We start from the raw sequence: 12,464 nt of genomic DNA, 5'->3' as shown, positions 1-12,464 counted from the left end.
CATATAAAATACCCAAGTCAGCTGGAAAATTATGGTGATTTTAATTAATAGAGAGGAAAGAAACTAAGGAGAAGAGAGAGGGAAAAGGTGTAGGATTTTTTAATTATTGGCTTTTTAAGAGGATAGTGTTGGAAAGTAAAGGAGAAAGTAATCAGCCTAAACTCCAGGAGAGCTCAGCTAAGATGCCTCCCTGGAACTAGCTACTCAGCTTCTCCCAGTATAGTATCAATGAAAACTCACCACCAAACTGGACAATAGCTGCCACCATGCCAAGGTGTCGGAATGCTTAGCACGCTGCCAGCCAGAACCACCTCTCCAGGGAAAGAGCCCCGAGAGAGGAAATAATGCAAAATATATAGGTGGTTTAACATCTCTTTCCTTCAGCTCACCTGTACCAATGGTAGCTTAATGTAATATTTATTGGGAAAGGATGGGGAGGATATGAAAAACCAGGGGTAATGGGAGGTTTGTATGGGGGTATGGAGGAGTTGAGATGTTTAAAATAATTTAAGAGAGCAATTAGGCTTTATTATACAGATTTCCAGGACACTGAAATTCTTCTCTCAGAATTATTTTCAAAAGGGGAAAAACAACAATTCATTGATGAAACAAGAAACAATCCAAATTTAACATCATGGCCAGAGGAAGGAACAGACTTAGTGCTTTCTAATAATGAAAATCTACATTGTCTAAGAAAGGCCAGAGAAGATTTATTAGAGGCAATGAAAAGTTTTTCAAAAACACCAGATACTTGGGGAAAATTTGAGAAATTGAGACAGGAAAGTGGGGAACATCCATTAAAGTTCCTCGATAGAGTGATTGAAGTAGCAGAGGATGTGCTTGGATTTTAAAATTTAACTGAACAAAATCTCCAACACACAAGGAGACAATTTGTGAAAGACAGTTGGAAGAAGAAACTTATATGTAAGACTGAGCATGTTGAAATAATAAAACAAAAGTAATTTCACATATTAGGAAAATAGCATGCCTCACTAAATAACTGGGAAGAAAGAAGGATCCATCAGTCAATATGAGAAGTGGAAATCTGAAGAAACTTGATAAGTATTAATTCAACACAACACTATTAGACACAAAACACAAAATCACAAACTAACATATTGAGAGACCTTGTTTATATAAACAAGTGTCTGAAATTGTGTTTATGCAAAATGTAAATATGTATATAGTTAGTTCCATAAGGTCTTAGGCAAATAGAAAGACCAATAGGTATTTCTATTTGACTGACATCATGATGTGGAACAATGTATATTGTTGTATTATATGTAAATAATTTCTATAAATAATGTATTAGTTTTTGTTAACTTAGAGTAAGTAGTATTAGCCCTAAGATTCAAATTTCTTCTAATACTTTTGTTCAACATTTATTGTACTGAATTTATTATAAAACCCCAAAACTACCCTTGCCCAAAATTTCCTGCAAAGAATCCTTAGAGTAGATTTAGTAAATTGGTAACTATAATATAAATAATTGACCTTCAGAAGGTCACAATAAAAAAAGGGGACGATTGTGAAAAGGAAACAAGAATGACAGTTGGTGGGGGAAAGGGCAACTGGGAGTGGCAATTGGGTCTTGTGACTAGCACTTCCTTCTTGCCAGGGTTTGATTTCCTTCCTGGTGTTGGAGGATTGTATTTTAATTTAAAATTCAAGATTTTTGATTTTTTGTTTGAGAATATATTTTTATAAAAATCCAAGATTTTGATTTTGTTCGAGAAAACATCTTCAAGAAAGAAGCTTGATAACTTCTAAATCCAGAGAATATCCAGAGAATGAACTGTTGCAGAAAGATGCCAGAAAGCCTACACTACATCAAGAAGATCAAGAATGAACTTTGGATATGGTTGGTTGAACTGAAGTTTGATTGATCATTTATTGTAAATGTACACATTCATGCCAAAAGGGACTGCCCCTAATTTGGCTTTCTGTCAATGCGCCTAGCAAAACATTGGTTTTGCTTTCTTTCTTTTCTATTCCTCCCTCACTACTCTAATTTCCTCTTTGAAAATTGAATATTGTATATATCTGTAGTTAGAAGTGCATTTAGGACTACAAGATGATTACGTTAAATGATCAATGGGGAGACTAGTCTCCCAATGATCACCAGGGGGATTGTGAATCTTAAAAATTCTCAGACCCTACTTCATAAAGTTTGGTTAAGACCATTCCCCATTTTAAACAATGAAGGGACTTAGTCAGGAATGTGAGACCTCTACTTCACCCATACTTAAGCATGTCTTAGGGGAAGATAAAGTTGTAAACTCCTTGGTGAACAATGAAAAATACTTAACCCATACTTATAGTAAGGCAAAAGTTCTTAAGCTGTGCCTATTTTTAGATCTAATACAAAAGGGTGCTAAGTACCTATAAAGGTCAGGCAACTTGTAAACTTGCATGTGGCAAAGAGATGAGAACCTACTCAGAGGTTTTATTCTACTCAGGTGTGAATTACTAAAAAATTTAGCCTACTCAGGGGTGAATTAAGAATGGTCTGTCCTTTGGAAAACGTCTACTGTGATTGGTAGATGTGAGAACTTAGGGGAGGTGACATAGGAGAAAATTCTCTTTAAAAGGAGATGAGAAGCTGAGAGCAAGGGATTCTCTCAGAGAACTCTCTCTGGCAATTGAGCTGGCCAAAGCTGAACTGGTGTCTCTCTGAACACTAGTATCTTGCTTGGGACAATTCTTGTGCTGAGTGAATTAAAGACTGACTAATCTCTCTTAGGGCTTGGGCCCAGGCTGGCCTAGGCAGGCCTGGGCTGGCCTACCCCTTTTCTCATTATTTCCTCTTACTCTCTCTCTCCCTTTCATTAATTCCTCATTTGTATTAATTAAAATCTCCAAAAAACTCAGCTGATTTGGGTATATTTAATATTTGGGAATTTTTCCCTGGTGACCACTATATTTTTTATTTGAAACCGTATTTACGCAGTCACAGTTTATGAAAACCACTCTTTTATCTGTAACAGTTTATGACTCCACTATTTTAAATGTTACAGGAGGGAGGAGCTCATTCAGCCCAGTCTGGAGTGGAGTACCTCTACTCTGTTCAGCCCAAAGACACAGGCTTCTGAAGGTTAGAACTGTTCTTGTTTGCTTTCTGTCTACTGCTAAGATTCTGAATTAGACAAAGTGAGGACTGATATAGAGGTGTGGAAGAAACCCTCCACTAGCCTCTGGGGCCTGGTCTTAGCTCTGAAGCTGAGGAAAAACTCCAATCCCCACTGGTTATTAAACTTTCTATTATTTGAATTTGCAGTCAGATAAGTGGACTATCTTTTCTGGGCATAGAGGGAGCTGAACATCAGTTCAGTCATTCAATGACAAACAGTTCTTATCAGACCCCTGCTGCTTCCTCTCGGCAGGAGGCATCTCTCTCCTTTGCCTCACTGAGCAGTATTCCCTCTCTCTCCTTAAACTCCTCCATACCCTGCTACAAACACCCCCATTATTCCCCATTTTTCCAATCCCCCCATCACATACTTTCCCAATAAATATTACATTAAGCTTGACTTAGGACAGCTTAGGAGTCTGTCAGCTGTTTCTGATTTGTCATTTGCTAGCACATGTCTGTTGAATGCCATCCTCCTCAATACTTAATCCTTAAGTATGGGTGTAGACATTCCTGATTTTGTTAGACTAAATAGGGTGGAGTAATCTAAAGTTCACACTATCTTCAAAATACTTCAGCCTAACTAAATTTCTATATCTAAACTAAATCTAAGTGTGTAACTATATTTCATTAGTAACTAAATATCCATAACTAATCATAACATTGTTAGTATCCTAACTATACATTATTTCACTCATTTAAGTATTGATTCAATGTAACCTAAGCATGTTTATGTTTTGTGTTTATGTTTTCTTATGTTGTTACTTTTGCTATGTCATGTTGTTTTGCTATTTTAATGTCAGTGTTACTGTTATATAAGAGTTATGTTACTGTTGTATGAAACATACTTACCCCTCCTTCAGATCTTTCTTTCTCTTCTCACCTCCTCTTGAATATTCTTCTGCAATTCCATAGTAGTGAATATATTTGTGTTTGTATGTGAATAAATGCTATGTTATTTGTACTATAATACATTCAATTAATTAGTCCATTTATCCAGTAATTCTCTTCATTGCAAATTTCACAAAGTCTTTTAAATTTATAAATTTTCAGTCCTTTATCAATGTCCATTAATTCCTGAATTCTTCTCTTCATCTGCATTGTCCTCTTCCACAGGAATGGTCCTCTCCTTACTAATATTTTTACTGGAGACTCAACTTAACTGATGATTCTATTTTTCTGCAATCTTTTCTTCATTTTCTTCTTCTTCAATGATCTGTATATTTTCTTTATTTAGACCATGTGCTAATTTTTTATGTGAAAAATGATACCAGGAATCTCTATCCAAAACTTTTACTGAAGATGGAGAAACTAACACAATAGTGTAAGAACCTAACCAACTTTCTTGTGTTGCTGATGTTTTAGCAATTTTTTTTTACATATACCATATCTTCTGGTTCAGAATTATGAAGAGAATAATACAAAGGACCAGTTTGAATTAATATTCCCATATCATGTAATTCTTTTAGTCTTTGTTTTAATGTACTTAAGTAAGAAGCAAGTTGACAATCTCCTCAATCTCCTCCTAAGAGAGATGTACAGACTGTCCTACAGGTTTTTGCTTGTAGTGGAGCATGTCCAAAGAGCATTTCATAGGATGATATATGTAAATCTGCTCTTGGTTGCATAACAAAGCTATGGGTAGACTCTCTGGCCATTTGAGATGAGTTTCAGCGCAGAGTTTTCCCCACATAGTCTTTATTTCCTTATTTATGTGCTACACTTGCCCTGAACTTTGTGGATAATAAGGGATATGATATTTTTGGTGTTATTCCTAGACTTTCATAGACTCTTTTCAGGATGTCTTCAATGAAATGTGATCATTTATCAGAGTCTATTGTTAGTGGTACTCCAAATCTAGGTATAATTTCCTTAATCAACACTTTCACCACAATCTAGCTGTATTAGTATTTGATGGAAAAGCTTCAGGCCATTTGGTTAATCTATCAACAATTACCAAGCAAAACTTGTATCATCCAGCTTTTGGTATGCTGATGTAATCAATCTTCAGACTCTCAAATGGACAATATGCTAAATGTCTACCACCTAAACCTTTCTGTCTGAATGCTCCTTGATTAAATTTTTGGTAAACAGAACACCTTGAGCAAATCTTATTTGCTATAGTACTTATTCCTGGAACAAACCCTTGCCTTTTTACAATGTCTGTTACAGCTTGACTATAAAAATGAGCTTTTGTGTGAATGACTTGACACAAATAGGTATACAGGTCTTTTAGTAACAGTGGATTTCCTGTATCTGTTAACCATATATAAAATCATATTCTTTTCTTGCTCCAAACTTCTCTTCCCATTTTTGTATTTCTGAGTCTACATAAGCTTTTTCTAGATCATCAGATTCCATAATTGATAAATTCATAACATACACTGGGGCATTTCTGGCAGCAAATTTTGCAGTTATATCAATTCTATGATTTTCTTTAGCAACTGAATCTCTTCATTAAATATGACATCTATAATGGATTACCACTAGCTGTTTAGGCTTCTGGATAGTATCCAACAAATCAGTTATTATTTCTGCATGAGCAATTGGTTTTCCTGATGCAGTAATAAAACCTCATAGTTTCCACATCTTTTCTATAGCATGACACATTGAAAATGAATGTGAGTGTGTAAAAATTTGCACTTTTACTATCAGCTAGAAGACATGCTTGCTTTAATGCCAACAAATCTACTCCTTGAGCACTAAGGTTATTACATAATGATCCATACCATACCACAGTGTCTCAAATTCTGTGACAACTGCAGCACCTGTATATCTAATTCCATTACACAAATAAGAAGAACCATCTGTGAATAAAACCAAATCTGGATTTTTTGATTGGAATATCTTTTAAATCCATCCTCAGCATATCCACTAGATCTACTACTTCTACACATTCCTGTAATGGTTTACTGTTCTTTGGCAAATCAGGAAGAAGTGTAGCTGTATTTAATACACTACACCTCTTCAACTCTGTTTTCACTACCTAGAAGTATAATTTCATACTTAGATATTCGTTGGACTGTATATGCTTTGGTATGAAATTTCCTCATTAGTGCTTCTATTTGATGTGAACAAAATACCATCAATGGGCATCCCAAAACTAAGTCTGATGATTTCTGAACTAATACAGTGTATCAGCTACATCCCTTAAACAATGAACTGTACCTGCAGCAATTGGAACTAGTTGACAATTATAATATCCAATTGGGTGATAACTTTGTCCTAAAGTCTGTGTCAGTACACCAGATGTAATTCCTTTTATCTCATTCACAAATAATTGAAAAGGTTTAGTATAGCTGGAATTCTAAGAACTGGTGCAGATAAAATCACTTCCTTAAGCTTCCTAAAGGCTTGCAGATGTTCAGGTTTGAGATTCAGAGGTTCTGGTTCTGTATTCCTGGTTAAATATGTTAAAAATTTAGTAATTTCACTATACCCAGATATCTATTTTATATAGAAACTTGTTGTTCCAAGAATAGCTCTGAGTTGCTTTTTGGTCTTAGGTGCACTCAGTTTCTGGATATGAGTTATTCTTTTCATAGTGATTCTTCTGGAACCCTCTCACAACCAAAGCCAAGATATTCAATGCAAGGCAAAACCCACTGAAGTTTTGCTGTAGAGATTTTATGTTCATGATTATGTAATTCAACTAAAGAAACTTGCTATCTCTTAAACACACTTTAGCAGATGGAGATGCTAGGATGATATCATCTGCAAAATGTACTATTTTTACTTTCCTTGAATATTAGTGTTTTAAGGTCTCTGTTCAAAATTTGAGAGGACTGACTTGGGCTATCGCAATACCCTTGTGGAAGACAATTGTAGATCCATTGGATACTCTCCCATGTGAAAGCAAAGATCTTTTGAGAATATTCAAGAATTGGTATCAAGAAAAACATTGAACATAAATCTACCATGGTGGAATATCTTGCTTGACTTGGAATGGATGTGATTATAGCTGCTGGGCTTGGTACTATAGGATGTGTCTTTATTACATTATCATTTACAGGCCTCAAATCCAGTATGAATATATAGACAATTCTGCCATCTTGATTCAGCTTTCATTTTTTTACTGGATTCATGGGAGTATTGTATTCTGAGAAAAATGATATTATGATCACTTGCTGAATTAGGGACTCAATAATAGGACTTATTCCATCTATAGCTTCTTTACTCAAAGGGTATTGAGGAACACAAGGAACTGGTCCTTCCTTGGTTCTCACTGTTCCTAGAGTAGATGATTTCAATAGACCTAGATCTGTGGAAGACTTTGACCATAAATATTCTGGTATATCATCAGGAATCCAACTCATTCTCTGCATTGAAAGAATTTAATAATAGCAATGGAAAAGGTTTCCAAGATTCTTCTGGCAGTTGTAATGATATATCCCCAGTGTCAGTACATTGAATCATTGCTCATAATTTACAAAGCAAGTCCCTCTTGAAAAGGTTCATTGGGCATTCAGGCATACAAAGAAATGCATACTCCACAGTTAATGGACCTAGAGTTATCATATTAGGTTGTAGTTTTGCTACTCTCTCTGGTTTTCCAGAAGTTCCTATCACTTCCATAGCACCAACAGCTTTATTATCTTTAGGAAGACTTTGCAAAACTGATTTACTGATTCCAGTATTCCCCAAAAGATCTTATATATGATCCCCTATAATTATAGAAATGTAGCATTCAGTAATATTTGGAGGTTGGAAGTTTTGAAGAATTGGTGCAAGCACAGTAACGTCAATACAAATCTCATTCATTTCCTGTCCATCCAAGTCTATATCTGCTTGAAATTACATGACTTTCCCAGGATTTTGTATTATCAGCTTTTATATTACTCTCATTGGTCCTCAAATTCTTCATCTTACTATCTTTATTCCCATTTATAATTTCATTATTATTATTTCGTTTATATTCTTCATTCATTTCTCTTATTCTACATTCATTAATATTTTCTATTAAATTTATATTACACTGTTCTTTCTCCAAACAATTATTTATACTAATTATATTATCCTTTAATTCCATTAATTCATTTGTATAACAATGTATTTTATTTTCATTACTCCCAATTTAATTTATCCTCAACTTACTTTCATTTATATCACACTCATTTCTTGATTCATTTTAACATGTCTAAGGGGAAACCTTCATAATGCACTAGAACTTTTACTCTGGTCACTCTTTACTATTTAGCTTTTTTGTCAAAAAAGTAGTTTTTTCTCTTTAATTCATCAGGATCTAATTCTTCCCAATTAGGATAATTTGTTATAAAATTTAGGACTAGCTCCAGAATTTACACAAGACTGTTAGTACTGAGATCCAGTGCTTGTTGTCCCTGGCAACAGGCATTCTGACATTTATTTGCATATGTATTTTGATTATCATTATTATTGTTCCATCTATTATTATTATAATTATAATTGTTACTCCAGTTATTGCATTGTTCATTAAACCCATTATTTCTATTTAGTTGTCTTATAACTTGATTTCTGAATCTGTAATCCTTGTACAGATGTCTAATCTGATCACAAAGGAATCAGCGCCTAGAATCAGATCTCCTCTCATTAGGCTTATAATTATGATTATACCTTGGCTGTACAAACCTCAAAGATGTCACAGCCTTTATTTCTTTAATTTAACAATCTTTAGCTTTCATTTCAGCTTCCTTTAATTTCCTTTTCAAATCCTCAACAATGGAATCCCTATCATCAATTTTATACTCTGGGTCATTTGTCAAAAAAGTAGTTTTTTCTCTTTAATTCATCAGGATCTAATTCTTCCCAATTAGGATAATTTGTTATAAAATTTTTTTCTGACCTTTGGAACTGCATTCTTTGCAAAGATCCATTTGATGTGTGCAGTAGTGTTTTCTTCCAGTGCATCCATCCATAATAGAGTTTCAGCTGCCTCAGTTATCCTTTCCAGGAAAACCCCAGGAGCTTCAGAGGTCTTCTGTTTTATAACCTCAAATTTTGACCATGCATTGGGCCTTTTATTACATCTCCCCATAACGTCTAAGATTGCATCTTTTGCTTCAATCAACATATCATGGACCCCATCATCTGTTGTATCCAGCTTTAAGTCCTCCAACCAATATTTTAATGAAGAATCTGTTCTTGTTTCCTCTATAAATTTGTTCCTCTCTCTTTGTCAGGACCTCTTTCATTAATAGGGCAAAATAATTTAAAGCAGGATCATATAAATCAATTGCTCTGCACATTTTTTAATCACTTTATTTGATTCATCATTAAATTTTGGAGTCCTCCTTTTGATGGATTCAAGGTCCTCCTGGGAAAATCTCTTGTGCATGTTAACCTTATGTACTTCATTTTGCTTAACCACTGGCATATCTCTTAGTGGACATAAATTTACTATTCCTGCTGCTTCTTCCTATTCTAGCCTATTTAGTTTTTTCCCTTTATTATTTAGTTTTTGTTGTCATGTATACAGCCTTGGTTCATATTAATATTGTTTATAAATTGCTCCAGTGTATCCATTTGGTGTTTCATATGTATAGCCATGAGTTGTAAGACAGAATCCATTCTAAACCAAGCTGCTAGATCTTTAAGGCGAATTACACAAAGGCACACAGAGGCACAAGACTTGTATACAATACACCCACAGATAACAGCAAGGGGGTACATATGCCATAACATCACATAATTTCAGATCCATCAGTGGCTTCATACAATCCATTTCAAAAATATAGTGACAGTAGCTAGGGAAGGATACAGACGCAAAATACAGAATATGTGAAATAACATCATTATCATATTATTAAACATGTCTGCTGACATGTCAGCTTCCATAGTTAAATTATTATGTGCAATAACATTATCACAATGTAATTTATACATACGACAAAGGACAAAGAAATAAACAAGAAATAATTTTCAAATTTTAAAAAACATTTTATTTGTCAAAATGATCACTCCAGATGACTACTGAGAGTCTGTGGTACATTCTAAGTTGCCCACTTTAGCAAGCCAAGCCCTTAGAATTCTATGTGGCTTATCCCCTAAGCTCCTAGCCACCTAAAGATAGAGTAAATTTTGGTACAAAACTACTCTCTTTATACTTAAACAAATACTAATACAGTAAACAGACAAATAAACCTAGCCTTTTCCCCCTGTTTTTGATCTTATTAACATATAGACCAAGCTGGCTCTGACAAAACTGATATATTGGGAATTTGGTGAGAAAATAACAAGAAGGAACATATAAATAAATTCAGATTTACTGGTTGTGAAGGGGAGGAAGGAACAGAAGTTTAGGAGGAAATTATACTAGTTATCTGAAAATCTAATGTCTATAAACTATCTAAAACTATCTTATTAAACTAAGCAGTAAATTCCCCAAAAGCCAAGTCTCACACCAGGAGTCCAATCAAATGGGCCAGGATCTTCAGTTGGTTAGTCTATCTTCAATCTTCTTGACTCAAAGCTGCCAGCATCCATATTCAAAGGTTTCCTTTCTTCTGCTGGCCTCAGGAGAAAGCCAGAAACCTCTCTTCCAACCCTCCAAATTCCAGGAGATAAGATGAATGAAGTCTGTTGGGGCATAGAATCTTTCCCATATCTCCAGCCTCAGGCTCCCATGTGACCCTTAGTCACATGCTCCTGTCAATCACTCACTCTGACATTTTCACCTCTCAGTTTTTTGCATTGTGTTCATCATTTATCACACTATCCATATCCTTCCACTATTTATCATTTGGTGAATTACTTTAATTCTTATATATTTGACTCATTTCTCTATATATTTGAGAAATGAGACATTTATTAGAAATACTTGAATTTTTTCACCATTATGATGACTGTATATTACTCTCCATCATACTTGTCTGTCCTGTTTATCATTTTTTCCTCTCCTCTCATTCTATCCATCCTCAAAAGTGTTGAGTTTCTAACAAGTGCATCTCCCAATGTGCTCTCTTTTCTATCAGTCCTCCATTTTGTTTTTCCCTCCTACCTTACTTTAGGGTAAGATAGATTTCCATACTCAGTTGATTTTGTGTATTCTACTCTCATTGAGCCAATTCTCATAAAGATTCAATCACTCTCCTAATGTCCCCTATCTTCCCCTCCATTGTAAAAAACTCATTCAGGTCTTTTTTCTATGAGAGAAGTGATACCATTATGTTTCTCATTGTTCATTATCCCAATGAATTCCTCTTGCTCCCACTTTAATTTTATTTTTTAGATATGTAACAAGGAAATCACTTTAAAAGACTGATATATATTAATTTAAGGTCGCCAAGGAATTCAGCTATGTAATTCCTAAATGAAAACTCAAGTCAGCCATCAGCCTTTTATAGAGTTTAATTACAAACAGGAGGAAGAAAGGAATTAGAGATAGAGAGAGAGAGAGGGAGAGAAAAAGGGGAGAGAAGGGAATAGGGCTTAAATACCCCCTCTGTTTAGGCTGGGCCAAAAGGCCCAAGCCCTTAGATAGCTGGGCAAAGAAAGGAGATCAGTCCCTATTACTCACGTGACCAAAATGGAGAAACAGTCTCAGAGGTCCCCACCTTCAGCTTCCTTCAGAGCAAGCTTCTCAGAGCACCTCTCCAACCACTCAGCCAAACTCTCCAACCACCTCCCCTGAGTCTTCAGACCCCTCTATCTTTAAGGAAACCATCCAAGTTCCCTCCCCTCAGTTCTCACATCTACCAATCACTGTCCATCAATTTCCCTGTGCCAATGGAGGCTCTAGCTTAATCCAGGACTGCCCAGAGGTCTCTGGCTTTGCACATGTCTGTTGAAGGTCATATTCTCAAATAATTAAATCTTTGATCCTTTGCCACAGCCCTTCCTAAATACTGTTAACCTGAGTAGGGTAGAGATTGGAATAATTAAATTTTGATCTATGCTGCAGCCCTTCCTAAATCCTGTTAGGCCTGAGTAGGGTGGAGATTGATTCCAAGTATCTCCATTGTATCAATTCTAAAATCAATCATGACTCAAAGAAATTCCTGTTCTATGCTTAAGCATAAGTCAAAGTCCTTTACATTGTTCAGCAAAAGGTTTCTGTCCTAAAGTAATCTTAAGAAGGGAGGAGGAGGAACCTCCCATGCCAATGGGGTTCACATTCCAATAGACTATCAGTAAGAAATTTTCCAAGTATGAAATTTCCCAATGGTGAAATTTCCAACATTTATAAGTCTAAGGAATTTTAAGGTTTACAGATATCATTCTATTATATTCAACTTACAACCTTGCCTTCTTTGTTTATAAACCTTCTAACTGCCCTAATAATGATAAAGTTCTCATAAGCTATAAGATTTATCTTCCCATGTAAGGATACAGTTTTACCTCAATGAATGTCTTTTTA

The sequence above is a fragment of the Monodelphis domestica genome, chromosome 4 (assembly GCF_027887165.1).
Source record: "Monodelphis domestica isolate mMonDom1 chromosome 4, mMonDom1.pri, whole genome shotgun sequence".
Lineage (NCBI taxonomy): Eukaryota > Metazoa > Chordata > Mammalia > Didelphimorphia > Didelphidae > Monodelphis > Monodelphis domestica.
The sequence above is the reverse complement of the archived record's forward strand: the minus strand, read 5'-3'. Positions refer to the sequence as shown.